At 41.3% G+C, this 26,251-nt stretch overlaps 1 long non-coding RNA gene across 2 annotated transcripts; it reads left to right on the forward strand.

Annotated features, from left to right (window-relative positions):
* Positions 1-590: 590 nt before the first annotated feature.
* LOC125436673 lies at positions 591-26,251 on the forward strand. 2 transcript variants are annotated; one of them, XR_007245103.1, is made up of 3 exons: positions 591-749; positions 12,495-12,742; positions 24,401-26,251. It is a non-coding gene; the product is annotated as an uncharacterized LOC125436673 (long non-coding RNA). The 2 variants fall into 2 exon arrangements; XR_007245104.1 differs by having other exon boundaries at positions 24,404-26,251.

The raw sequence follows: 26,251 nt of genomic DNA on the forward strand, positions 1-26,251 counted from the left end.
TGAGATTAATTTATTCCTATCAGGTTTCCTTATCTGGTTATGTCAGCTTGGTTCCAAGGTTTTTTGGCGAATTTCTAATCCTCAGCACTCTGTTGAGTCAGGGCCTTCCGTACCTGCTCTAGGTGTAGGGGTCCCCTTTATTTAATTTCTATGATTATATACAGGACTAAGTTCCTTCTTATGTATGATGAAAAGGATGGCTGTTTGGGAGCTGAAGGAGACGGGGCAGGAGACTGGGTATGTTTCCAGGATGATGTTGTTCATGAGATCAAACAGGATGAAATTATCTAAAAAAGGGAAGAGGATAATAGCTCCTAGATGACAGTAGGCAATTGAATGGAGGCATCTGAATCACAAGCATAGGTCCTTGGCGTGGTGATTGGACATGGCTATTGTAACAGTCTGTTGTAGAGAAAGCCAGCTGATGTCGTTTGGGGGTAATTGCTTAATAATTTGAAGTGTCAGTTCTGGGTTATGTAGGACTTTTCCAGCAATGCCTTTTCTGTTCCAATTAATAGGATGATATCAGACGTGGTCCTACTTGCTGTTCTGTTTTTTTCCCTTTTCTGTTCCAGTCAGAAATTTGATTATTTACCAGAGGCAAGCACATCTCAGCATCAAGATGACATGGGAAATAATGGAAGCACGGCGTTGTATTTTTGAGGCCAACTATGATTTCCTTTACATCTTTTTGCATTTCCTTAAGAACAGCATGGGGAGCATGTTGAGCTGAAGCAAAAGGGGAGAAGGTGAGAAAGTTGTTCTGCGCAAATGGAAATCTTTCCACTGTGGAAATATTTAGCTGGCTCCAAACCATTATGTGCTTTTCTAAGTACAAAGTTTTTCATCTTGCAGGCTTTTGATGTACCTTAGTAAAGGGCAGCATTTTAGGCATGTCTTGAACAAACAGAAGGATGCAATGTGTGTAAAACATTAAGGGATTCAACTCAGGGATATTTCCTAAATTGCAGTGTCTGCCTATTAAAGGAAGAATGCAATGCAGTGATTTAGAGGTGCATGTAAAAAGCTTTTTTATTGAATAATTGGAAAACTTATCCAAATACGTTTTGCCTGCTGTCTCTAGCAAGAGCTTTGCATCTTTCCCCTGTTGACTGTTGTTATGGCATTAGGGTAGACTTTTAAAATTTATTTCTATTTTCAGCAGGCCAATTGAATTACAGCTCTTAAATGACCCATTTAATACTCTCCAAATAATATGGAATAGAATTGAAAAAGGAAAAGGCTCATAATATGTTTCTTAGGGTCAGCCCAGTTTCATGCTGCTGGCTCATTATGCCTGTGAGGTCTTAATTAGGATATACTGGAAGATTTCATTGCACCTAGGAATCCTTAGGAATCAGCAGATATCTGCACTTCAATGATGATTGGTATATTCCTTATTAAAGAATCATATTAAAATGGATGGGAACAAGTTTTTACTTGCTAGATGGTAACTGGCTTCAAACATGTGAGCTATTTAAAGTTTGCCATGCGCTATGTGAAATAAGATCATCTGTGATCTTGTGGAACAGTAAAGTAACCTATAAGGGCTTCTCAGACTAATTAGTTTTTCAGATCAGGACACTTTTATGGTGTATTCTGATGTTTGAGTTTGAAGATGGGGGATTCTCTTTCAGTGCTGGTTGTTACTGCTTGGGGTATTTGAATCCTGCTAATCCCCTTTCACTCTATATGGATCACAAGGGTCAGGTCAGAACCAGAGCAATCTATGCAGTCTTGCAGAGAACACATGGGTATCATGGGAGAAAGGTTTTTCAGGCAGTGCTGAATGAGGAAAGGAACATTTTTCAAGCCAGTTTTCCCGATTCAAATTTGTGATGAAGCCAATTTCTGTATTCTCACAATTCCCAGCTAAAGAATTATAGTTTGTTTTCTAAAACAGCCAGTATAATCATTAAGGAAGCTGTATACTTGATTGCCTTAGAATTAATCAAGATTTAACCCAGCTCTTAAAAACCATGAGACTGTCTGTGAGTAAGTGCTTGGCTTTTAGTTTGATGTCCCCAAAAAGCTATCTCCTATGATGACTTTGCAACTGGGAATATATTGTTGAAAGAAAATTTTTAAATGCACTGAACTCATAGACTCTTGGGAGGTGCAATTTCAACTTCAAAACTCCAAAATCCAATTCTGAAACTTAAGGTTAAAGTTGCAGAAAAATGTCTTCGAACTCTGGCTACAGTACTCAATTGGTATTGCAGAAAGTGGACTTTGCCATCCAGGTACACCACTCTGCAAACAGGCTCATGTAAAAGAAGAGGTGGCAAAGCACTCAGGTATAAAGCGGGAGGATGCACTCCCCAAGCTGTGACTCTTGCCATTTGCTGATCATGCAAAAAAATTTGTTATCTGAAAGCTAAAACAAATGAACAACAACAAAACTGGGCCAGCAGTTAATAGACTGGTTCAAGAAAACATTTTCCTGTCCTTACAGAAGAACAAATGTCACAAGTTTTCAGAAGACTTGAACAAATGTCACAAGTTTTCAGAAGACTTGAATAAGAAAGCTTTAAAAGCACATATTTTAAAAGCATGGAATCGCCTTGAGGCACCTATGTGTTCACTTAGAATTTAGATGGTCTAGTCAGCATGGAAATTCTGGTTTCAGAAACAAGTCTTGTTCTACTGTATGTGTGTTTTCCCCCCACAACTATCACACTTCTTCCCTTGCCTTTACATCTTATCCATTTACATGCTTCCTTAACCCTACCTCCTAGAGGTTATTCCACATACCTGCTATCTGTCCCTAAAATTGTGGCTTATGCAAATTTTGTCCTTTGAATCTGGTAAATGTTACAAATTTCAGCACATTTTGTGGCTTTTCTTTTTAACTGATTACCAAAGCTTTTACAGAATATAAATGGCAGGATGTTGGCTGGAAAATTTTGCTCCATGATGAGATGCGGCCGCAACTCACCCAAGCTGCCATTGCTCCCCGGAGGAGGGAAGCACTGTTCCAGCCGCTCAGCTTGGGTGGACCGCTCTGCTTTGTCTGGCCCGAGCATGCGCTGTGGCCGGGACTCTCCTTGCCGCTCGTGTCTCACCTTTGCGAGACGCGACCATGATGTCATCAAGGAGGGCCAAGCCAGGCACCTATAAAAGATGGCACCTCTACGGCAAGGCCCTCCTTTGCCTGCAGAGCTCCGACACGGCAGCCCGCCCACCCAGTCCCTCTTTGCCGGTATTGTTAATGCATGTTTTCCTGTCATAGCTTGTGTCGGGTTACGCGGGGGGGGGGGGGGGGGTTGATACTTTTGTAGGGAAGGCGGTGTGCTGACCTGGTTGGTTTCCTCCTTAAGAGGTTAGGGGTGAAGCAAGCTGGTGATGGGAACGCCCAATGGGGGCTATAAAGGCTTGCGCCCCCAGCAGTGAACTGGGGAAGAACCAGACAGGGGCCTCCCACCCAACTGGAATTTTTCCTCCTAATTCTGCTGCTGTAGTCCATTCTGCTGCTTTCTGCTTTCCTCCTAATTCTGCTGCTGTAGTCCGTTCTGCTGCTGCAGTCCTAATTCTGCTGCTGTAGTCCATTCCTCCAGCAGGCAGGACAGCACTCAGGCTGCCCAGTTGTTCAGATCACCCCTTCCATGCTGCGCCTTCTGCTTCCTGCACTTCCATGTCAATAAAATGTTCAGGCTATGGCCAAGTTTTTTATCCACTAAACAGTTGTCATGTAATTTTATTGGGCTGGGACAGTGTGGGAGGATGCCTTCATCTGGGGCAAACTTACTTCTGTAAAAAAAAAAGCTTATAGCTTTCTTGGACTGTTATTAGAGTAGGCACTAAACTGTTCTTGGAAAAAGAAAAGGCAACCAGCTATCTCATTACATTAGATGTAAGAACTAGAGATAAATGTATACTGTGTCACTGCAACACAAGGAATGTGAACTAGATGTATAATGATGTGCCCATGAATCAACAGCTATCTTTTCTGCAAACTCTTTCTCTGACCATATAAAACATACCTGGAGCTGAACCGATGCACTTCTAAGAAAGTGAATGTATAACTGATTTCTTGCTGTGTGACTGCTTTTTGGTTAAGATTCTTTTATTTCTGTCAAGTTCAGAAATAAAGATGCACAAGCACTGTAATTTGACACAGTTCCACAATCTTGTTAGCCCTTTCTGAATGCATTCAAAGACAACTTCCTTCTGCTTTAGGGGCACACAATAATCACCAATTTCAGCCTCGGTACGTAGTGAATTGTGTAGAACATGTTCTATTCACCAAAGCCCTGAAATAATTTCGTTGTATGTACTAGCATGACAGTTTAGCCCTTTTCACATCCGTTCGAGTCTGGGATCTTTGCCTTGCCTCACTGCCGCTGTTGCCTGTTAATACGTGCCTCCAAACTCCCGTGATTCTAGAAAATACTTTTTTCTTCTAACTGCAGAAGAAAATAAATGCATGAAGGTTTTTTATTTGTTTCAGATTTGATCTAATATTTATCCTGGTCTCCCCTTTAAGACTGGGGGGAAACCAGGAGAAGGGGAAATAAGAAGTACTTGCAAACAGATATGCAACACATCAAAAGCAGACCATGATGCAGCAAGAATGATAGCTTGTAAATACAAGCAGCAAGAATGATAGCTTGTAAATACAAGGTCAAGTGCATATAGGGAAGCAGTTCAAAGGATCCATCAAGCTATAAAGACCAGTAGCTTGGGGTACTGCTAGATTCTGGCCTACATTTTGGAGCAAATGTCTCCTTCATAGTACATAGTACATTTTATCAGCTGCAGGTGTTACACCAGCTCTGGCCCTTCCTCAAAAAACATGCTCCGGCCACAGTGATCCATATTCTGATCACATCTAGGTTATCTATATATATAAAGGCGAAATACCACTCACTCACTGACTCATCAACAGAACTCAAAAAGAACTCACACACATGAAATTTGGCACACCTGTTCCTTACATACTCCAGGTGCTCACTAAGAAAGGATTTCCCAAAATATTCACTTCCACTCGATTCATTACCTATTTACTGTTTTTACTGCTCATCTCTGGCCATCTGCATGAACATTCTAAGGGCAAACCAACCGCTCAGTCCACAGACATGCTGCACGTAACATTCGGGCGGTGATGCTAAATACCACGCAGCTTCATGTCCTTCACGATGGTTGTGCTTAAATGCACCTCTTAACACTGCCCTCCACATTAACGCATGCGAACCTATCCCTCTCTGCTGAAACCGGGCTACAGGGAGAAGAGGAATTAAACACAGAAAGCTTTTACACACCGCATTATAAAAAAAAGACAACTACAGGAAGCTGCTGCAAAACATGCAAAAACAAACCCATCAGTCCACAGACAGGCTGTGAGGAAATATGCTGCATGTCACCCCAAAGTTCACAAACAGGCTGCAAAGAAGTATGCTGAATGTCACCCCAACGTTAACAGACAGACTGTGAAAAAGTACTCCTCCACCCACCCTCACGTTAACAACACCACTACAGCCAAATACTATCAACATACATTACAAACCACACTATCACCTTGGACTACTAAACATTTGTTGGGTTTTGCATATGGACATCAGATTGATTACTGTGGAGACAAGTTTACTGCTTTCGGCCTCCGATCACCCTGTGCTTGGTGTCGTGCTCTGAAGTGGCGGGATGAGTCCCCAGGAATGTGCTGCAATGGCGGTACAGTCCAGCTTCCTGCCCTTCAACCCTACCCTGAACCTCTTCACAGCCTTCTCACTCATCAGCATCCAATGGCAGAACACTTCCTTTCTGCATCCCGAAAATACAACGGCTGCTTCCACATGACGTCTTTTGGAGCCCACCAGGTGAAAGAGAGCAATAACACATTGGATTAAAAAAAGACAACTACAGGAAGCTGCTGCAAAATATATGAAAACAAACCCATCAGTCCACAGATAGGCTGTGAGGAAATATGCTGCATGTCACCCCAAAGTTCACAAACAGGCTGTAAAGAAGTATGTTGAATGTCACCCTGAAATTCATAGAGAGCCTGTGATGAAGTATGCGTAGCGAAGCACGGGTGCCCTGCTAGTATTTAAATATGTCCAGGTGCAATTGTATTCCATACATTCAAATGGTGAAAGGTTGTAAAGTCCTCAATCCATTGGATTATAGGAGAAGGGCATTTATCCCAGTGGTGTTGTAATATAAGTCTTTTAGCAACAGTAAGGACCCAGAGAGCCAGCATGGTGTAGTGGTTAAAGTGTTGGACAAGGATCTGCAAAAAAGAGGTTTGAATCCCCCACTCTACCATGGATGGAGGGTGACCTTGGGCCAGTCATACATTCTCAGCCCAGACCCTGGCAAATAGCTGAATGAGACACCTCCAAGGAATACCAGGGACATGATGTGGAAGCAGGCAATGACAAACCATCTCAATATCTCTTCACTTGAAAACTCTGTGGAGTTCCGTAAATCCTCTGTGACTTAATGGCAAAAACAGAAGAGCAGAGGGGCCATTTTTGTTGACTTTCAGCCTCCAGAGACAATAGTTTAAAATGCATAAGCATGCTTAAAGATCAATTAATATTCTAATACAAGATTGCTATAAGTCCTTACTTTCTCCCCAAAAGACTAAGTACCGTATATACTTGCGTATAAATCGCGTCCGTTTTTAGGCGGAAAAATGCCCCCCTCAACTTATACGCAAGTGCGCCCTGCTCTGTGCTCCTGGCTCTCACGCCGCAGGAGCCGGCGCCGCCGACCAGGGAACCCCCTCTGCCCTAGGGAGAAGTTGGCTGCCTTCTCCCTGTGGCAGAGGGGGAATGGCGGAGGCGCCATACTCTGTACTGCTGCCTCTTGCTCCACGGGAGCTGGTGCTGCCAAGCAGGGAACCCCCTCTACCCCAGGGAGAAGGTGGCTGCCTTCTCCCTGAGGCAGAGGGGGAATGGCGGCGGTGGCCTTCCATCCCCCTGGAAGTGCCTCCAGCACTCCAGCCTGGGCATTATTTTTTGTTTTTTAAGCCAAGAAAGGGACCCTTTCTCTGCTTAAAAAAACAAACAAAAGCCGGCTGGAGTGCCCTCTCTCTGAGAAGCTACCTCTCCTTTGCCCATGGATCCTGTGATCCATGGGCAGTGCCAGCTTTCCCATCCCCCACATCCCCATCAAGTTTGTTCCTTTGCCCATGGATCCTGTGATCCATGGGCAGTGCCAGCTTTCCCATCCCCCCCATCCCCATCAAGCTTGTGATGGTGTGATGTTATTACCAGTAGCTGCTGCATTTCCCACCCTCGACTTATACATGAGTCAATAAGTTTCCCCAGTTTTTTGGAGTAAAATTAGGTGTGTCGACTTATACTTGGGTCGACTTATACACGAGCACATACTGGACAACCCCAAAATATGTTCAAGGGATATGTCTTCTAAGTTGCAACACTAGTAAATAGAGGAAACTATGGCCGTTTCCGCACGGGCGAAATATGACGTCGTGGCAACGGAAAAAGAACCGCCATAGCGAGAGCGTTCGCACGCGCAGCGGCGGAGGTGCGCATTCGCGCCGTCGCGAAAACGCTAAACCGGCGCGAAGACGCCGTATTCAGAAAACGCTTTAAACCACTCTTTTTCCCCATGTGACGCATCGACGGCGCATTCGTGCGAACAGCCGCCACGGAGCCGTCCTCAAACGGCGCCTGCCAAACGATCTCCCGCAGTAGCGGCGGCCATTTTGGGAGGGATGAACTGCTCCAGTGGCCATGATGGTGAGGTCAGCAGCCGCTTTCGCAGCGCTTCCGTGCGAACCGACTTTTATCTGCGGGGCTGCGGACGCCCGCAGTTCCGCCTGTCTGTGCGAACGCTTTTTTTCGGAGGCGTCGCAATTTGCGACGTCATCGCGTCGCTGCTTTTGGCCGTGCGGAAACGGCCTAAATTACGCAGCACCTATACTCAAGTAGAAGGAGCAGCTTCATAGAGAATAAACTCTATGAAAAATTGCAGTGGATTAGGGGCTGAAAAAAAAACTAGTATCACCACCACCATACTAGTAGTAGTGGTAATAAAATTTTATTGTTTGTGGCCATGGGCCATTACAATCTAAAATAATCTAAAATTATAAATAAAATATAGATGCAAATATAAAGTATAAAATACACGACCATATTGGAGGTGTGCAAACAAAAATCAAGAAAAAAACCCTAATCTTTACAAATTTGGGGATTTTTCTAAGTAGAGTTGCCAGCAGCTATGCTGAAAATTTAATGGCTTTACTTTAAAAAACAGCCCCCACCCTGAATCCAATGGAGCTACAATGGAGACAAAAAGGGGGTTAAAATTTTAAAGCTCTGCATCCTGGCCAAATGTGCCAACTGAAGTGGGGGTTTTGTTTCTTTTTAAAGAGACTTCTTCCCTTTCTGCCTCTGTATTAAAGGATTCCAAATTGATCCCCCCAATCCTCTCCCCCCACTTTTAAAGTAACCTTTTCAGGATCATGATTGCTAGCTACAGCTTAAGCTGGGGGGTTTTCTGGCTAAAAAACATCAGTAAGGTATTTTTCAGCTTTTTTGGTTCAGATTTACCAATTGCAAACCCCTACACCAAACTCAGAATAGGAAGTGTGCGCAGAAGAGATGGAATAAAAATAAAACAGAAGAGGTCATAGTCACAGTGGGAAACCAACTTTCAGTGAAGGTGATAGCTGAAGACATCAAAATAGAAAATCCTTGTGGGCAACTGCCTTCAAAGTGAAGGAGTGTTAGTTCCAAAGGAACTGAGGAAGGGAAGAAATGAAGGAAATGTTGCTATAGAAGCTATCAAGAAAAAGGCCCCATTCTTATTTCCCCTGTGAAACACACCCTCCTTTTTCTACTCTTTCATGTCACCTTTTTCCCTTTTGCATTTTTTTCCCTTAGGAAGACTGCCACAGAGAAAATATGTCACCTCTGATGCACATTCATGTGATCTATACAGGTTGTGTCAGCAGCAATGCTTTGTGAGATGTAGTTGGGGAGGCTGTGGGTGTGAGAGAGAGATGCAAAGCATTCCAAGGAATTGAATACAAAATTTAGAGGCCCATTTGGAAGATGAGCTCTTTGCTAAATGTTAGGGCAACTAAAACAATAAACTTTCTCCAACTTTTCCATTATGTTTTGTCTATGAAGTAGGAGCTGCTCTCCTTGCATCTGATGGCACCGGCCATCATAATTGTCTAAAGTAGCTGATTACATAGGAAAATGTATGAAGTTGATAAAAGATTTTTCTACAGGGTAATTAGTTTTGGGTTGCATTCTTCTGAAAAGACAAAGGAACATGAATGTTATCAGTCGTTAATATATTCTGTACCATAAATAATGCTTGCTATGTTCATCAGAAGTATTATATCTTTGCTTTTTAATTGAGTTAGAGAAAAATGGTGCACCTTAAGAAATCTATTATTTGATTTCTTTTTGATCATGAAAAAATATGCAAATAAGCATAAGTCTGAAATTCTAATTAGCTGAACATGCATTGTTATGTGAAATCAGAGGAATTAATTAAACATTAAATTAACTTTAGCCATCCTTTGGAACTCTGCATCCATTCTGGGATTTTTAATGAAAAGGATTGACATAATACAAGAGGGACTGGATAGCTAGTAATTCAGTATCTCCATCCTTTAAAAAAATATGAGAGTCTATTTATCTGTAGGACTACTGGCTCACAAGACTCTCCAGTTTGTGATGAGCATTTTGGCTGCTGAATGTGTTCCCAATATTTTAGATTCTTTTGAAATCTCCAGTAGTTTTCGTCATAGCAGGAGCTTCAAAACTGTGCTCTAATAGGCATAATAGGTGCCAGTTCTACGCAGTACCTTCAATAGCATTTTGCAGTTTTGTAGTTACATTTTGCTAGAGAAAGCCACAAAACTGTGCTAATAGAATAGGTACACTGTCAACCAGTGCACCTGCTTCAAGGTGGGAACCAATTACCAACCACAAGCAGCACCGGGCCAGGTATCTCCTGAATATGGAGCAGGTGCTACATTGGCAAACAGGGCTCAGAAGGCCACAGATGGCATGGTGGTACTCCAAAGCACTCACTGTTATAACTTTTCATTTTGTATTTCACTTTTATTGTATTGTCTATATTTTCACTGTCTATCAGTAACATAGTATCATTGTCAAGTGTAACCATCATCATTTCATATATTACAATCCAATATCAATCCACACCAATCTAAGTGCACAAGCTAAACACCAATAAAACTCATATATATATTTTGTAAGTAACATCGTTAAATACTAGTTTGTGACGTATGTGTGTTTTGTAGAAGTTGTGCCATCAAGTTGCTTCTGACTCATGGCAACCCTATGAACCAATATCCTCCCAAATGTCCTGTTGTTAACAGCCTTGCTCAGGTCTTGCAAACAGCACTGTGGCTTCATTTATAGAGTCAGTCCATCTCTTTTTGGGCCTTCCTCTTTTCCTACTGCTGTCAACCTTTCCTAGCATTATCTTTTCCAGTGACTCTTGTCTTTCAATTATGCAACCAAAGTATGAAAGTTTCAGTAATAAAAGGTGACCTTAAAAAAAAAAGATTGAAATCATCGAATCATAGATTTGGAAGAGACCATACAGGCCATCTCTTCTAACTACCTGTTCAATGCAGCATCAGCCTAAAGCAACCCTGACCAAGTGTTCAACCAATCACTATTTGAAGACTGCCAGTAAGAGGGACTTCACTATCTCCCTAAGCAGTCAATTGTACTGCTGAACTATTCTTACTGCAAAAAAAATCCTGATGTCTAGCTGGTGTCTTTCTGCCCATAATTTAAATCCACATTTTATCTTCTGCCAACAGGAACAGCTTCTGGCATGCCTCTAAGAGACAAACTTTCAAATACTTGAAGACAGTAGTCATGTCCCACCTCAATTTCCTCTTCTCCAGAATGAACTTCCTTAAGTCCCCCTGTCTTTCCTAGTAGGGCTTGGTCTCCAGGATCCTGATTATCCTGGTTGCTGTCCTTTGTACCTGCTCTGTTCTGTCCACATCCTTTTTGAAATGAGACCTCCAGAACTGCAGACAGTATGACAGGTGTGGCCTGACCAATGCAGTGTGCTGGGGGACTATGGCATCTTGCAGTTTTGATGTTATACCTCTGTTGACTCAGTCCTTCAGAATGGCGATGATCAATGCTGTATGAAAGTGGCTAGTTGATGAAATGCAACCAAATGCTTTTTGAGTTATCCTGTTTCCTCTTCATGTCAACTGGTATTTCATTACAAGTATTTGGAATTATCCCAGCTCCATCTATAACTAATCTCTGTGTTATGAGAATTTGTAGATTGTCAACTTGTATTTTGGAGAAGTATCGTTCTATGTCTATCTGAACTGCTGTTTATATTTAGGCATTGTGAAAACATACCATGAAGGGGAACAGAGGGAAGGTTGCTTCCAGCCTGAAACATCCAGACTGAGTGTTTTGCTCTCACTTGCTTTAGGTATTTGTAGCCAGGTGCGAGCTGAACTGCATGGATCTTTTATGTAAACTGGTTTCTAAGCAAATTTTTGTTAAACTGCTTTTTGTTCTCATTGAGGAGAAAAGTGGGATAAAAACATACTAAATAAATCAGAGGCCTTGGGAGTACTTTAATATTCCCTTTCTACTAAGTCAGAAAGCTTTGCCCAACAAGAAAACTCACTTAGATTTTCAGATCCAGTGTAATGACTTAGCCTTGGCTGTCCAATGAACTTCACAGCCAAGTAGGGATTTGAACAAAGCCAAGTATGGATTTGAACAGCCAAGTAGGGATTTGAACAAAGATGGACTCTGTCCATCTATTTTACCTTACTTAATCTCGACTGGTCACAGTATTTACCAAGCTAAATATTTAGGCTATTCACAGGATATGGGTACTATAATAATAGTAGAAGGGGTTCAATAATTCATATAAGTTATGTCGAAGGCTTTCATGGCCGGATTCAACTGGTTGTTGTGGGTTTTCTGGGCTGTGTGGCTGTGGTTTGGTAGATCTTGTTCCTAACGTTTCACTTGCATCTATGGCTGGCATCTTCAGAGGTGTATCACAGAGGGAAGTCTGTTACGGCCGGAAAACCCACAACAACCACATAAGTTCTGTTGTAAAGATTTACTACACTGTCTTTTCTTTGTTTTGAATTCATTAGTTGATTTAATGATAATCTCAACATGGTATGTCCTAAAATGAGGCCTCCTAGAAAATAGCTAATTTCACTGTTTTCAGTGGGAGAAGAGAGGGAGATCAGGCATGGATGTTAGAGAACTCTCAATTGAAGCTCTCATTCACAGCATAATAATTTGCTTAAAGGTGTCCTCTGGAGATGTCCTTAGAGATAATATTAGGTAATAAAGTGCCAGACTATTATTCACTAAGCAATTACAGCAATGTTATCTGTTTTGGTGATTTTAATGAGCCAGATGCTAATTCCACTATCTGTTAAAATCAGAAACAGTAATATGATCATATCATTATAAGCAATTAATAGAAACAATGTTACATTAATATATATGGCATTATCTGTTATCTTTCAGAATCTGCATCCAGCAATTATGAGGTTACAGAAGTCTTGCTTATAGAGTCATTCTTTTACAGAAAATTTGCTAAACAGCTGAACAGTTTTCCTATCTCCCTTGGGGCTATGTGTCATGATTCACATCTACAAGTCCTAAGTTCAGACTCTGGTAATTCCAGGTGTGGGAAGATACTTACCTGAGAGTCATGATCGTTGCTGAAGGGACAATATTGAGCTACATGGACTGATATTCTGACTTCATATAAGGTAGCTTGTTATGTTCGAATGCCTTATAGTTAAGAAAAATGTTTAGAATGATAAAGTTAACTTAAAAATATGAATATATTTAAATATTTTGGATGACTCCACAATTTCTATGTATAAATTAACAAAACTGAATGTATTGGATAACTGTGCAACTGTATGGAAGTGGAAGTGGGAAGGCTCACCAGAGTAGTTTTGTAAAGTTGCCATTTTCTAGCTGGCTCTTGCTACTATAGTTTTAAGATGATTTATGCACAAGGAATAATCTGACACCAATTATAACGGGCTCCATTTCTGCAAGGAAATTTGGTCCACTTGAAGAGTACTTCTTTTGAAGTAATTGTGAGAAAGGGGGGAATGCAAGTCCTGGGCAGTGACTGCTTTGACTGGCCTGATCAGATATAAATGCGGCCAGACCAGAAGTGATGTAATGCCACTGGTAAACCACCATGGAATACAACATTGGCTCACAAGTTCAAAAGGGGGTACAAGCTGAGAGAAATGGACTCAGGAAACTTGGTGGAGGCCTTCCAAGAGGCTCAGGAGATGGCTGAAATTCTGCAGGCAAAAGTGAGGGAGGGTATGGGAGTGAGCAGTGAAGCCGAGGCATTCAGCTAGCTGGGTTTTTGAAACAAGAGGTTGAGACTTGCTTGGACTAGAGGAGTGTACCTGCTGGAAGACACATCAGTCCCAGGAGGAGTCCACAGAAGGAAGTCAGGAAGTGTAGGCTCAATAAGCAGATGGAGCACTGGTAAAGTAAAAGAAAAAATGGAAGTCCATGATGTTTGTGCAGGTATTGATAATATAGTTTCTTTCATGTTTGCAATCTAAAATGGCAAATATAGTTGAAATATGCTAACTTGTATTAAAATTACACATTTCTGTCCTTTGTACCTGCTCTGTTCTGTCCACATCCTTTTTGAAATGAGACCTCCAGAACTGCAGACAGTATGACAGGTGTGGCCTGACCAATGCAGTGTGCTGGGGGACTATGGCATCTTGCAGTTTTGATGTTATACCTCTGTTGACTCAGTCCTTCAGAATGGCGATGATCAATGCTGTATGAAAGTGGCTAGTTGATGAAATGCAACCAAATGCTTTTTGAGTTATCCTGTTTCCTCTTCATGTCAACTGGTATTTCATTACAAGTATTTGGAATTATCCCAGCTCCATCTATAACTAATCTCTGTGTTATGAGAATTTGTAGATTGTCAACTTGTATTTTGGAGAAGTATCGTTCTATGTCTATCTGAACTGCTGTTTATATTTAGGCATTGTGAAAACATACCATGAAGGGGAACAGAGGGAAGGTTGCTTCCAGCCTGAAACATCCAGACTGAGTGTTTTGCTCTCACTTGCTTTAGGTATTTGTAGCCAGGTGCGAGCTGAACTGCATGGATCTTTTATGTAAACTGGTTTCTAAGCAAATTTTTGTTAAACTGCTTTTTGTTCTCATTGAGGAGAATTACACATTTACACATTACACATTTCTAGTTTCTCTGTTGCACCATTTTATATTCAGTCAGGCTACCTTATCAGTATTCCTTAACTTAGTATGAGCTCAGCTGTTTTCTCTTCCATCACCAATCCACAAAAAGTTTTTTTTGTTTTTAAGCTTCACCAATATATATTCTAAGTTATCCATACACATAGTGAATATATTTTGCCAGTAAAAATAGCAGCTGTTTTCCTTGTCCTCTCCCCACAATAGTACCAAAGGCTAAAAAACTATGAAATGTTTTCACCACAATCTAGACTCCCTGCACATGTTTTGTGTTTCATTTGCTGTTTTCTCATACGTCACCTAAACTTTAAAAAACACTTTAGATTCCCCCCTCCAACACAATTTTTGTTCACACTCACCCCATTGAAATAATTCCTGGCTACCATGTCCTGATTTCCCCTGGTTTTCCCCAGTACATTGACAAATTGATGTTTCTGTGCTTTGCAGTCTATGCTTTGCAGCAGCTGTGATTCCCTGTCAACCATAGAGATTAAGTCTTCTGTGAAGATGAAGCCACCCCCCATCACAAAAACACTCTGAAATGCTCCAAAAACAAGGCAAGAGGCTTCTGCAGGCAAGGGGTGAGTTCACAAAATGGTGCTGATGAAGAAGTTTCGGGAAGGCATTTTTAAGGGACAGCACAGGCAAATGAAGTCTTTTCAAAAATGTTTCAGCCAGACAATCATTTTAAAAGGGAATTCATTTGAAACATTTTGAGACTGCAGATAAAACATTTGCAGGAAAAACAATGCAGAACTCCTCAGAAGAAACATTTTATTTCCTGTCTCAAAACATTTTGGGGTTTCAGAGTTCAGAACGGTCATTGACTGCCAGCTGTGATATCCTTTTATACTTTACATTGCCTGGAGTGAAAAGAGGAAGAGGTGCTCGGCTGATACGTGTTTGTATGTGTTGGTGATCCCTCAACTTCTGTTATTTACACCAGTAAGCATCTCTGTCACCATGCCTGCCACAACATTCATGATAGGGGTGCTTGTGCAATCTAACATTTTAATTGACAAGGAGAACTAATTGAGCAGGGACTTCACCCCATAACATTGAACTAATGTACACAGATATCAGAGGGGAGAAGCAGGCTGTTGCATAGTGATGCATGCAGGAAATACACCAAATCCTTCTTCTTTTCTTTGGGGAGCTCACTCAGCACAATTTCAGCATTACAAAGATTTGGAACAATCTGTTCTCAGACGTCTTCTGTTCCTTTGATAGGAATTTCCGCTGTGTGTTTCCACTGTATATGAATGTGGTTCAACAATTGTTTCCATGACCAATGCTAGTTCTGGAGATTCAAAGGGCAAATAAGACCACTTCTGACACCATGTAATTATCCCTTTTGGTTGCAGATAAGAATAAGATACTCATTCAGGTTTCTGCTCTTTGCAGAGATTGGTGTGTTTGAACTAACATCCATTTGCTAGCAGGAGATACAAAGATGGGAGCAATTAATTTCATGACTCTACCTTATGCAGTCTGCAGTTTTAATGGACAAAGAGAACGAATTAAGCAAGAATTCTACCCCATAAAATTAAACAAAAACACACATTTTTTAACAAAAACAAATTGTTCCAGTGTAATGCATATAATAAATACCTTGTAGGCACTGTAAAGGAGCAGTTCCACTGTCTTTGGCTTTTTGAACACTCAAGCTGAAGATTCACAGTGTTTCTAGTTCATTGGAGGCCAGAAAAGAGTCCATTTTTGGAGAGTTTAGTTGTAACCTGTCAGGTGCCGAAATCAACATCAAGAACCTTTCAAGCTTTGTATGGCTGAAGTTATGAATTATATAAATGCAATAGTAACGGTTGTTCATAGCTGCTGTTTAAAGGAAATTCTGTTTCCCAGCATTTACATTGTGCTTGACTATTTAGCAATTACAAATAATGTGTTAAATCACATCTGAAAAATCATTGAAAATTTAAGATCCTAGCTTTCATTTTATTCTTGTTTATTCCAAGGAAGTTTATGGCTTGTTTGTTTTTATAGCATATTTTTGTTCTGGACAATTTGGTTCCTTGTTTTTGAAAGATGAAAAGAGAGTGTAATAGAAGCAAATGATGAGAAGTGAAGTGTGATCCATTGCTTACAACATTATTAAATGCCAGAGGGAACTTCTCCCCGTAGAAGCCAAATAAGATAAGCCTTGAACTCTGTTGGCCTTATCTGATGAAGGGATTCATAGTAATGAAGCCTGATTTCCCATGGCATTTGTTAAGGTGAAAGGGGTTCTAGAATGTTACCTTCTGGCATTTGCATTGTGCTTTCACCTATGCAGTTTATTTCAAGAGCCAGTGTACACCTGCCTGAAAACTCCTTAGCCTTGATTACCATCTTATGATATTTTTCTCTCTAAAATTATCTTTTCAAGATGTTCATGAGGGTCAGTTGGGGACAGAACCATAAATTAATCTATTTATTTTTTCAAATGTACGTGGAGCCTTAAATACATGAATCCATGGCTCAGACCACACTAAAGGAATTTTTTCTCCCTAATTTTGCAGATAAATCTTTTAAACTTTTAAAATACACTGAAGAGTTTGAAGACTTTGGATTTATATCACCTCTTTCTCTCCTGTAAGGAGACGCAAGGGGCTTAAAATCTCCATTCCCTAATGCCAAACCGCACCCCGCTCATGCAATAAAACGCTTGTGAGATTCAAAGGATTTTATTGCAGGCAAGTCAGGAACAGAAAAAAAGACAGTTCTGGTGAAAGCACGCCAGAACAGTTGATAATATGGATGCACGATCCCCACTCCCACATGAGAACAACAGAGTTAGTAGTGTCCAGCCTAGAGGCTCTTCCCAGCCATAAACCTCAAGGACAGAACTAGGAGATAATTACGCACCTGCATAAGCAAAAGTGCTCCCAGAGAATTCATCCCTCCCAAACATGGCAACTTGACACCTTCCCGCTCCACATCAAACACCCTGTGAGGTGGGTGGGGCTGAGAGAGCTTCAAAGACTATCCCAAGGTCACCCAGCTGGCGTGCTGGAGTGCATAGGCTAATCTAGTTCCCCAGATAAGCCTCCACGGCTCAAGTGACAGAAGTGGGAATCAAACCCAGTTCTCCAGATTAGAGTGCACCTACTCTTAACCACTATGCCACTGCTGCTCCTGGGGGATTTACATCCCCCCAAAACAAAACTGTTGTCTGTGACTGCAAAGTTCTGCCCCTCCTGTGACTGCGCCTCCTGAGAAAGTGAAGTTGCTAATGTTGTTGAGATGACAAAAAGTTAAGTAGCTGGATAAATGATGAAGTAGCTGGGTATATGACAGCAAAGAGACAGGGAAGCAGAGATGAGGGTCTGAACAGGCTGTGACTGCAGCAGAGAGGCCATGTCAGCAGCCAGCAGACTTGCTGAGGTGGCAAAGCTTGTATGGGTAGGCAAACAAGTCTCAGCCACAGCGGCAGCAAAGAGGCTAAGTGAGCAGTCAGGCAGCAAAGAGACCAACAGAATAACAAGCAAAGCCACCAAGGTGGTGAAACTGATGTGGTGGGGGTAGACCCACCCAAGGGGTTGGGGGGTAGACAAGTGGCAATCACTGCTAATAGAGTCATCAGGCAAGCCACCCAAGTAATGATGCTGCCTAGGGGGTTAATACAGTCAAGGCAGCAAGGCTGAAAGGAGCAGGTGAGCTGTAGGGAAGAGGCCAGGCAAGGAGCCAAGTGAGTTGCTGAGGTGGTGAAACTGGCTGGGGGTGGGAAGGTCAGGGTGGCAAGCAACAGCCACCATGGCAAGCAACAGTCTGAGCAGCCAGGCAGAAAAAGAGATGAGGTAGGATAGTCAGAAAGTGTTGGGATGAGGAAGACAGAAGGAGGCAGAAAATGAGTGATGGGCGAGGGAGGCAAAAAGAGAGAAAAAGTGACAGAAAACAGAAAATAAGAGAGGGTGGGGGAAAGAGAGACACTGAGAGACAGGCAGGGAGAAGGAATCAAAGATGGAGGCAACAATTTTCTTATAGGTCCCCATTTCTCTATATACTAACAGTGAATTTGGCCAAATTTGGGAGTACTGAAATCTGATTACTGAGTACTGAGTACTGAGTACTGAAATCTGATTACTTGAGCTGTAACTAGGAATGGTAGATATTTATTGTAGTAACAGTGAATCGAATGCAAATGTTATATATATTGTCCATTATTCCATATTTCCTATTTGATGCTAGATTTCTGGAACTTGTGAACTCTATAATGGGCAAGCATGAACAATGATACTGGTGAAGTGGGATAGGACGCCACGAAATGCACATTTACCGAGGAACCCATCTCTAATTATATATTATGGACCATAATAACATGTGGAGTGTGAAGTCAGGCACATGCTCTTGTCTTTTTGACATTACATGGCATTATTCTCATAATATTTGGGATGTGGATTCTTCTATCTGTTGTTATTAGTTACAGGTGATTCTTGGTTTTGACCAAATGTAAGATAAACTACAGCACATTACATAATAATGTAGAATTTCATTTGTAGATGAGGTTTAGTAGGTTCTATGTGGTTTGTTTTTTTCCTTGCTACTGTTCAACAGCAGCACCCTATGAAAGCAGCTAGCACTTAAGTATAGCAGTGCTTAAGAACAGGGTCCAGGAGACCCAGGTTCAAATACCCATCTGGCTGTGGAAGCTCATTGGGTAATTTTGGACACATATTTCCAGCCTAACCTATGTCACAAGGTTGTTAATTTAAGCTGCTTTAGTCTCTGCTGTGGAGAAAGGTTGGGTAAAAACAAATAATAATAATAGCTAAAGATGGGTGGTAGATAAAAGTTACATTGGTGAATGGCTGGGAAAGAGCGAATGGGCAAGTAAAGGGGAAATGATATGGAGGTTGATAAGATGAGGGAAAGAGGAATTAGTGTGGGGAGGGGATACGGGGACAGTGAAATGCTATTGCAGAAGTCCTTGAAAGGTCCCTACAATACAAGGGAGCTGGTAAGACACAACTGGTTCTATGTTTTCCTAGGTAAAAGCTGGTGGGTGGGAGGGAGATGGAAATCTGAAGATAGAGGGGCAGATAAAGGTAGGTTGACTGTTGGGTGGGAAGAAAATAGGGTTGTCAACTTCATGTTAAGAAATACCTGGAGATATGGGAGGGGAGGAGGGTAAGGTTTGAGGAGGTGAGAGACCTCAGAAAGGTATAATATCATAGACTTTGATCTCCAAATCTCCAAGAATTTCCCAACCTGTAGCTGGGAATCCCACAAAGCAGGAAAGGTGAGAGACTATGGGGCCCTCAGGAAAGAGAAAGAGGAAACAGTGGGCAGGGGGAAGTGAGGTACCTCTTCATAAATCCTTGAAGATTCCTTACCATGTAAGTGGGCTTGCTCAGTGGCAAGCATAACACAATTGGGCTGTAGTTTTCCTTGGTAGTTTTCCTAGGGGGAGGGGGAGGAAAGCTGAAGACAAAGGGGCAGATAAATATTGATTGGTGGTTGTGTGGGAAGGACAGAAGGAGGCAGGATAAGGGGGAGACTATTGGGTCTTTCATAGACAGCCAGCATGGTATAGCAGTTAAGAGCTATGGACTCTGGAGAGCCAGGTTCAGTTTCCCACTCCTCCACATGAAGCCTTCTTGGTGACTTTGGACCAGTCACAGTTCTCTCAGAACCCTCTCAGCCAAACCACCTCTGAACATCTCTTGCCTTGAAAATTTTATGGGGTCGCTGTGACTTGATGGCACTTTCTACTCTCAAAGGAGGCTTTTAGGAAAGGCAAAGAGGAAATAGTAAGAGAAGGGGAAATACGGTTGAGATCATGAACATCATCTCCTTTATTCATCCAAGGCAGCTATATGTTCTTCTCACTTTCTTGGAATACAGTCGAACTATAGATCCAGAGTCAAATATTTCTCAACACATTCATCCATCAAACAATGCTGAGCTTTTAATCTAGCACGTTTTAATAGCTTTCCATCAGTCATCATCTCTGGAAGATATCTCCGTATAGCCAAACAACAAAGATTATGCCGCTATGGATGCAAATCTCCAGAGACTATATCTCACATACTCTTGAACTACAACTTTTATTATGACTTACATGTGTCCTTGATTCAACCTTTGCTAACAGCAAGGACCACACAATCAAATTTCCAGATTACCCACTTTTTACTAAGTGACTGTAATTCACAAATTACCTCAGCAGTAGCCATAGATCTAGAATTTTTTAAAAAACATTTAAACTCTGTATTTGGACCTTTTACCATTTCTATTATTGTTTTTCATATGCTTATACTCTTCCATCATTTTTTTAATATGCCAATAAAGGTACAATGAATGATGAATGAAAAATAAGATGCCTCCCACAAGTCCTTGTGGATCCCCACTTCCAAACAATTTTCCACTGACTAAAAAAATAATCCATGTTCTCTCAATCACAACCATTTACCCAAATTACAATTTTATCTGTAGAACAACAAGAAGGAAAACACTAGCAGATAATTAAATTTAATTTCTTACTGAAGAACATTTTTTTTTAATAATTCAAAAATGATGTGGACAGAATAGAGTGGGTGCAGAGGAGGATAATGAACATGATCGAGCCTGAAGACTAAGCCCCACGAGGAAAGGCTGAGATACTTGGCAATGTTCAGTCTGGAGAACAGGAAAGAAGAAGCCTCATGAGGAAAGGCTGAGGTGCTTGAGAATGTTCAGTCTGGAGAAGAGGAGGTTGAAGAAGGACATGATTCTTGAAGAATTTTCAGGGCTGTCACTTAGAGGAGGGCAGGGGGTTGTTCTTCTTGGTAGCAAAGGATAGGACTGGCAACAATGGTTTTAAATTATGGGTAGAAAGGGACTGACTGGATATTAGGATTTTTTTTACAGTAAGAGTTATTCAACAGTGGAACCAGGTACCTAGAGAGGTGGTGAGTTGGTCTTTTCCAACTCTATGATTCTATGATCATGTAAAGTGAGGAACTAGATTAAGATGTGTTCACACATGGATAGCAAGAAAGCAGAAGCTTCCTACTCCAGCTTCCTGCTACATTCTATGACAATTAACAGCTACACAAATGCGGCAGACCACTAATCGCAAACATACCACTGCGCAGAAAAGAGTAATCCCACATTATTTAAAGTAGTCACTAAGTATGGTTACTTAGCACTGCATTTCACTTTTCATTAATATACCCATGAAACATTGATTCTTGATGTTAGTGTTTGTCCATCAGTATTGCATTGCAACTAGACCACAAATGGTCTTCTAATGATGCAGAAATTGTGATCGTTTCTCAAACAAGAACTGCCAATAACATTTAGCAATGCACACGTTAGGCTAATTAGGCCACATGTCTACATGTAATGACTATCTGTAGCTTACAGTTTATTAGTTTGCCAAACTGGTAACAGACAGGAGGTAAATCCTTTACTTTCTTGTGTGAATGGTGTTGTGTCTTTAATCAAAATAAGCAGCATAGTTTCAATTACGAACACAACTTAATAAGCCTCTTGTGTCTCTTGTATAAGAAAAGCTCCATTCAGAGCTTCCCATTACAACCACATAACCAGGATCCTTGGCCCTAAGAATGAACTTTCCTGGGATTGGAAATGGTTCAGCAGGGAAGAGGGGGACATCCCACAATTCTTGTACCCACTGATATTGGGATTCAACCCAATGCCTTTTAGCATGAGTGGATAAGTAATTATTTCCTCATCCCTTGAAGGAACATTTTCATACTGATAGGATCATATCAGCACAAATGTATCATAGCATATTTTTTTTAAAAAAGTAATACCAGGGATAACAAATCATGATTAACCATGATGATCCAATGGTTATATAGTTCAGCTTAGAGCAATAGCTGTGGAAACCACATTTTGCTTGACTGTTTTCAGCTAGCAGTTCAGGAAGAATTGTTGCTATTCTGAAATGCATGTTATCATGAGGGACCCAAAGTGTGTGGGCAGAAAAAGAATACAAAATAGTCAAGGAAAACCATTTATGAAAGATTGTGTTGATGTTTCTGATTATTTGTGACTTTGTAGAAATAAATATTTATCTGAATTTATATAGGTACTGCTATTGGTTCTACAGAAGTAGATAATGCATTTTCTATATGAACTCTTACAGCATTACTTTGTATTATAAGAAGCCAAACTGTAGATGAATGCTGACTGAGCCAGCTGTTATATTTACAGTGGGTTGAAGCTTTTCAGTTGTGCAGCTGCTGCAGGTGAAAAGCTATTAAATTTTCATCTATGCAGGCATCTTATAGGCTCATTTCAAAACTTCTATAGTGGAAAATGATCACACTGCAAAACAGTAATAATCTCCATAAATCCAGGTCTTTCAGATGAAAGCTTGAATGTACATAGTTGTTTCTTCTGCACGGTTTTGTTGTTTACTGACCATTTTATATGTGGTTTTTTTGCTATATAATAAAACTTCAGTTTCAGATGTATGAATCTTGTCAATATTTTCCCACATCAGTGTTTGTAACAGTATTTCCCCCTTTGTTATATAATCAGACTGGGTAAAGTGTTGACTTCCCAGTACAGAGTTTGCAGTTTGCCACTTTCATGATCAGGAATCTTTAGGCAACTAGTTACCTTGTAATGGCATAGAATGCAGGAGCAGTAAAACCTGTAAAAAAGCCAGTCCACTATGAGTCCTGTATTTCTCCAAATAACTAGGAATTATCCTGCTGAATAACAGTCTGTGGTCTGAAACACACGTGACTGAATTGTGCCCAGAAAAAAAAGGAGGTTGTTATAGTGAAGACAATAAAAGGCTTGAGGCTAGGGTAATTGAAAGGCTGTTTCCTCCTATATCCGTGGTGGCGAACCTATGGCACTCCAGATGTTATGGACTACAATTCCCATCAGCCCCTGCCAGCATGGCCAAATGGGAATTGTAGTCCATAACATCTGGAGTGCCATAGGTTCACCACCATGGTCCTATATTATCCAGCCCAGTAGCTCCTTTTGCTAAGCTCTGCATTTTTTTCCCCAATCTGCAGAGGTGAGGTGGGTAGCAAGCAGAGAAGGGGGTCTTTTTCACAGTGAAGACACCTTACCTTTAAAACACACTCAGCCTTGAGGCTTGCATAACAGTCATTTAGGCAAGTCTTTTAGGATCCAGGCCTAAGCATTTCTTTTTACCCAGTCTTTTAACTGAGGAGTTCCATCTTTTTCATAATTTTACGGTTTACTTCTAGCTCGATAACTCTTTTATGAAGCAAGATATTTTAAGCTGCTGGTTGCTGTTTTATGCTTGTTTTAAACCCAGATGGGTTTATACACCATTTGTTCATTGATTTTTATGTATATGAATTTTCTAAATAAATACATATGTACATTTATTACTAATTTAGAAAACTTATGTGCTACCTCTCCAGAGATCTGCTTCATGCAGATCACAAAATAATAACAATATAATAAAATAAAAAACAACAAGAATTATCATTGAAAACTATACAATGATTAAAACAACAAGAAGAATGATCACTAATAAAGCAAGCCAGAGGCACTGAGCAGCACAAAATAAAATAATATAAAACAGTGTCAGTTGGGCCTCATGACTGAAGGATGTTCCAAAGGTGACGTGCCACCACTGGGGAAAAATGTTTCTTATACCCACCCATCTCACCATGCAACTATGGATATGGAGAACTGGACCTGGGAAGATGATCTAAACTGGTAGGCTGATAAAAACAGAAGGAAGTAGTCCTTCAGATGATATCCATGACAAGTTGCACAAAACTGCCTTAACATTTTTAAACAATGAATACAACACATTATCTTTGATAATGAGAGTAGAAAAAAGTAGTAATGTTGGGATCATCCCTAAAGTCTTATGTTTTATGGGAAAAGTTTGGTACAAGCAGAAGATAGTCAGAACTGGTTAAATGAGGTAAATTGTAAGAAAGAAGGGAAAGGAGTTAAAAATGACATAAGTTGTGAAACTATGGTGGGAGAGTTGATAGCTTGATACCAATGAACCAAGGGCGGCGGGGGGTGGGGGGAAGGGAAAAGGGGGAAAAAAGACGACTGGCAGTCCTAAGCTAAAACCTGAAACACTTCAGCTTAATTGTAGGTAAGTGAATACCAAGAACACAAATCTGGTGAAGTGATTAATACTAACGTATACTGATTGGTTGCCCTACCACTACTAATAAAGGATTGTTTTCATGAAGCAGAAAGAAGAAAGAGCAAGCACTGTGGAACATTGTAAGAAGGTATGGCATCTCCCAACAGCACAACCACATTTCCCAAAACATATTCCTCAACTCCAGCTGATGGCATCACTGTTTTTTTTAACATTGGGACAAGGTTGCACCCTTTCATCATTTTTGTTCCTTCTCATTGTAGACTTTGTCATGAAGAAAGTAATGAATGGAATGAAAATTGGCATTCAATGGAAAGATCAATCTCGGCTCACTAACTTGGACTTCCCTGATGACATCGCCCTGTTGGCTGACTCCAAGGAATGCCTCCAGAACATGACTACTAACCTGGAAAGGGAGGCTGAGAAGATTGGTCTCAGGATCCGTGGTGACAAGACAAAGGTGATGCCAACTGGAAATGCCTCCATGAACATGCTGCTTTTGGTCAGTCAACAACGTATTGAAGAAGTAGAATGATATACTTACCTTGGTAGTGACCTGTGATGGAGATGTCGAAGCCAATGTGAATTGTAGAATTGTCAAAGCATCAGCAGTATTCCAGAGGATGTGCTAAATCTGGTCAACATCTACCATCAATACTAGGATGAAAATATGACTCTTCAGCACCATCATTGTACCAATTGCAATTTATGCCAGTGAAACATGGAAGATCACTGCAAGAATAGTCCAAAAGCTGAACGTGTTACAGCAGCAGTGCCTTCACAAGATTTTTGGAGTCACTTACCATGACCACATTACAAACGAGGAAATTCTGCACAGAAGTGGTACACGGAGGCTGCAGGACATTGTGATAGACTGATGATTGTGTTTTGCTGGGCATATCTCACGCCTACCAGGTCACCGTCACCCGAAAACCACAATGTGATAGGTACCATCTGGAGGACAGCGAAAGTGAGTTAGACATGGAAGTCATGGTGCCAGGACTTCAAAGATGACACCCAGCTCATCCTCATGATGGAGGGTTGACCAGCTTCCACCCCTGATGTTCTCCAATACTGTCTAGAAACCATGGCAGGTTGGTTGAGAATTAGCAGACTGAAGCTAAATCCAGGAAAGGCATAGGTTCTTTGGCTTAGTCGGGGGGACAGATCTGTGGATTTCCAGTTACTGACACTAAATAGTGCAGCATTACATCTATCTGCATCAATAAAGAGTCTGGGTGTGACCTTGGATTCCAGCCTTTCGCTCGAGGCCCAGGTCACTAGGACAGCCCAGGCTGCCTTTTTTCATCTGAGCCAGGTGCAGCAGCTGGCTCCATATCCCTCCAAGCCTGACCTAGCCACTGTAATCCGTGCATCAGTCACTTCGAGAATAGGCTACTTTATTAATCGTTCTACATGGGCCTTCCTTTGTCTTTGATCCGGAAATTGAAACTCATCCAGAATGTACCCACAAGGCTGATTACTGGGGCAGCCAGTCACAATCATGTAACACTGATCCTTAAACATCTGCACTGGCTGCCAGTCGAGTTCCTGGTCATCTTCAAAGTTTTGGTACTGACATTAGAGGCCTTACATGGATCTGGATATCTTCATGACCGCATCTTCCCATATTGCCCTCTAAGGCCCCTCCACTCATCAAAGGAGAATCTTTTGTTGGTTCTTGAGAGATATCCGGCTGACTTGAACACGAGCCAGGGATTTTCTGGCCTGGTGGAACAAATTACCAGTTGAGGTTAGAGCCCTGCAGGAACTATTTCCGTTCCACAGGGCTTGTAAAACCTGGTTGTTCCAAAAGGCCTTTTCCAGCTAGCCAGCTGGCACCAACATCTCCTCTCAGCCTCTGAAATGCGGGAGGGGGAGGGGGAGAAGTGGGAACTAGATGGTATGATTTTTAAGTCACCATCTATCTTTTTAATAA

Source organism: Sphaerodactylus townsendi, linkage group LG07, assembly GCF_021028975.2.
Source record: "Sphaerodactylus townsendi isolate TG3544 linkage group LG07, MPM_Stown_v2.3, whole genome shotgun sequence".
In the NCBI taxonomy this organism is placed as follows: Eukaryota; Metazoa; Chordata; class Lepidosauria; order Squamata; family Sphaerodactylidae; genus Sphaerodactylus; species Sphaerodactylus townsendi.